The sequence below is a fragment of the Panthera uncia genome, chromosome X (assembly GCF_023721935.1).
Source record: "Panthera uncia isolate 11264 chromosome X, Puncia_PCG_1.0, whole genome shotgun sequence".
In the NCBI taxonomy this organism is placed as follows: domain Eukaryota; kingdom Metazoa; phylum Chordata; class Mammalia; order Carnivora; family Felidae; genus Panthera; species Panthera uncia.
The window spans coordinates 119328277-119331934 of record NC_064817.1 but is presented as its reverse complement, the minus strand read 5'-3'; the positions used below and the strand labels follow the sequence as shown (position 1 = coordinate 119331934).

The following is a 3658-nucleotide window of genomic DNA, read 5'->3' as shown; positions in this document are numbered from 1 at the left end:
AAACTAATAAAAGTGTGCTACAGCAAGCACACGTAGCACCTAGATCTTGGTTACTAATACCTTTCTCCAATAAAAAGAACCAAGGACTCCTTGGAGAAACAGCTGCTTCTAGGACTGGGGTAAGGAAATATACAAGATAAACCAAGTATCTTAGCACCAGAAAGTAAAGAAGTGCCAAATACATTAGCTTCAAGCATACAATACAGTGATTCAGCAAGTCTATGTTACACCGTGCTCACCACAAGTGTAGCTACCATCTGTCATCATACAACACTATTACAATGTCATTGACTATATTCCCTATGCTGTGCCTTTTATTCCTGTCATTTATTCATTTCATAACTAGTGGCTGGTCTCTCCCATTTATCTTCACCCATTTTGCCTATCCCTTAAGCTCCCTTTCCTCTGGCAACAATCAGTCTGTGTATCAGCTAGATTTAAATAAAAAAAATAATTTTTTGAAAATGCTAGTTGCTATAAAGGGAAGGTGACCTGTGTGCTCTGCAAGCTCTGTCTGCTGTTTTTTGGATCCACTTTCATCAGTCCTTACCATTCTTGTCAGACCCAGCCACCAAAATGGTGAAACAGATTAAGAGCAAGTATGCTTTTCAGGAAGCCTTGAACAGTGCAGGACTACCTAAACTTGTAGTAATTGACTTATTAGCCATGTTATGTGGACCTGCCTTGCAAAAGGATCAAGCTTTTCTTTCATTGTCTCTCTGATAAGTATTCCAACATCTCATTCCTTGAAGTAGATGTGGATGGCCATCAGGATGTTGCCTCAGAGCGTGAAGTCAAATGCATGCCAACCTTCCAGTTTTTTAAAAAGGGATAAAAGGTGGGTGAATTTTCTGGAGATAATAAAGAAAAACTTGAAGCTACCATTAATGAATTAATCTAATTATGTTTTCTGAAAACATAACCAGCCATTGGCTATTGGAAACTTGTAATTTTTTATTTACAAAATGGAATGATCAAGTATTAAGACTATATACACAACTTCCATCCGATTATAAGTGACAATAAAATATTAATTCTGCCCTTTAAAAAAAAGAAGTGCTAAAAATGAAACAAAACAAAATCCCACTGTGATGAAGTGTCAAAATTACACAGGAGCCAACTGAAAGATTTCTCAATGGCCAAAGCTGAAATAATTTAAACAACAAAAGAAATAAAATAATACTAAAATATATTCCAAAGTATAAATTAAATATTCATGAGTCCATGGTGATATAAAATAATTGAATAAGTTGATAAATGGAGAAGAGATAGCTTCTCATGCAGATACCTTAAAGGAAGGAAAGCATAATACTTAACTCCTTAAGTGAGGGCTGCACATATTGACTTCTTAACAAAGAGGATAGTATGGAAAATGGGGGGAGAAAAATCATTTTACAGTGTAGAAACTGAACAAACACTACTTTAGCCAGGTGATCAAGGTCAACATCAACTATCATAAATCATGTAGATCATGTGTTGCCTTGATATGATGTGATGAAAATGCCATTTTACTTCTGTGGTTTTGCTCCCCAAAATCATAATTCCAGTCTAATCATGAGGAAAACATCAGACAAATCCCAACAGAAGGGCATTCTACAAAATACAAGATGAGTCTTTCTCAAAACTGTCAAAGTCGCCAAAAACAAAGAAAGTCCGAGAAATTGTCTCAGTCAAGAAAACCCTACAGAGACGTATATCTAAATAACTAAATATAGCTTGGCATTTTGGAACACAAAAAGGACATTCGGTAAAAAATAAAGAAATCTGAGTGAACTACACATTTTAGTTCATAATATATGTATATTGGTTCATTATTATAACTAAGTTTCCACATTAATGTAAGATGTTAATAATAAGGGAAAACTGTGTGAGGGTGGAGGTATATGGGAACTGGCTGTACTATCTGCTTAATTTTTCTGTAAATCTAAAACTGTTCTTAAAAAAAAGTCTAGGGGTGCTTGGGTGGCTTGGTTGGTTGAGCATCTGACTCTTGATTTTGGCTGAGGACATGATCTCACAGTTCATGAGATCAACCTCTGTATCAAGCTCAGTGCTGACAGCACAGAGCCTGCTTGGGATTCTCTCTCTCCCTCTCTCTCTGCCTCTACTCTGCTCGCTCTCTTTCTCTCTCTCTCAAAATAAATAAATAAACATTTAAAAAAATAAAGTCTATTAATTTTTCTAAAACTTCTCTAGAGGAGAAGGCGAACCAGAAGATGGCGGCTTAGGAGGACGCTGGGCTCACCGCGCATCCTGCTGATCACTTAGATTACACCTACACCTGCCTAACTAACCCAGAAAACCACCAGAAACTAGCAGAACAGAGTCTCCAGAGCCAAGCACAGACAAGAGGCCCACGGAAGAGGGTAGGAAGGTCAGAGAGGCAGTGCGTGCTGCACGGACTGGCAGGAGGGAGCAGGGGCAGAGGGGTGGCCTGCCGGCCAAGCAGAGACCCCAAGTCAGGCTCGCAAAAGCAGAGGGGCCGGATGGAGTGTGTTCTGACAGCAAGCGGGACTTGCCTAACATCTGGGAGGTCATAAGTTAAAAGCTCTGCTCCGAAAGCAGGAAGCCTGGAGGACAAAGGGAGGGAGAGTTGCTGAGCCCCTGGAGGGCAGAGCTCAGTTTGGCGGGGAACAAAGGTGCTCTTGCCAGTGCCATCTCCCTCGCCCATCCCCCAGCCAAAATCCCAAAGGGAACCAGTCCCTGCCAGGGAACTTGCTTGCTCCGCGCAAACACCCAACACTGTGCTTCTGCAGATCCATCCCTCCGGCGGTGGGTCTGACTCCCTCCCAGTGCCGCAGGGCCCCTCCCGAAGCAGATCTCCGAAGGAAAAGCGAGCTGAGCCTGCTCCTCCTGCCCCTGTGCACCCTGCCGATCCACCCCAACTAATACGCCAGATCCCCAGCACCACAAGCCTGGCAGTGTGCAAGTAGGCCAGACGGGCCATGCTACCCCACAGTGAATCCCACCCCTAGGAGAGGGGAAGAGAAGGCACACACCTGTCTGACTGTGGCCCCAGCAGTGGGCTGGGGGCAGACATCAGGTCTGACTGCGGCCCTGCCCACCAACTCCAGTTATACACCACAGCACAGGGGAAGTGCCCTGCAGGTCCTCACCACTCCAGGGACTATCCAAAATGACCAAATGGAAGAATTCCCCTCAGAAGAATCTCCAGGAATTAACAACAGCTAATGAACTGATCAAAAAGGATTTAAATAATATAACAGAAAGTGAATTTAGAATAATAGTCATAAAATTAATCGCTGGGCTTGAAAACAGTATAGAGGACAGCAGAGAATCTCTTGCTACAGAGATCACGGGACTCAGGAACAGTCAGGAGGAGCTGAAAAACGCTTTAAACGAAATGCAAAACAGAATGGAAACAACGACAGCTAGGATTGAAGAGGCAGAGGAGAGAATAGGTGAACTAGAAGATAAAGTTATGGAAAAAGAGGAAGCTGAGAAAAAGAGAGATAAAAAATCCAGGAGTATGAGGGGAAAATTAGAGAACTAAGTGACACACTAAAAAGAAATAATATATGCATAATTGGTATCCCAGAGGAGGAAGAGAGAGGGAAAGGTGCTGAGGGGTACTTGAAGAAATTATAGTTGAGAACTTCCCTGAACTGGGGAAGGAAAAAGGCATTGAAATCCAAGA

At 42.3% G+C, this 3658-nt stretch overlaps 1 pseudogene; it reads left to right on the top strand.

Annotated features, from left to right (window-relative positions):
* The first annotated feature begins 576 nt into the window (after positions 1 to 576).
* Positions 577 to 957, top strand: LOC125932055 (thioredoxin-like; annotated as a pseudogene).
* The last annotated feature ends 2701 nt before the right edge of the window (positions 958 to 3658 follow it).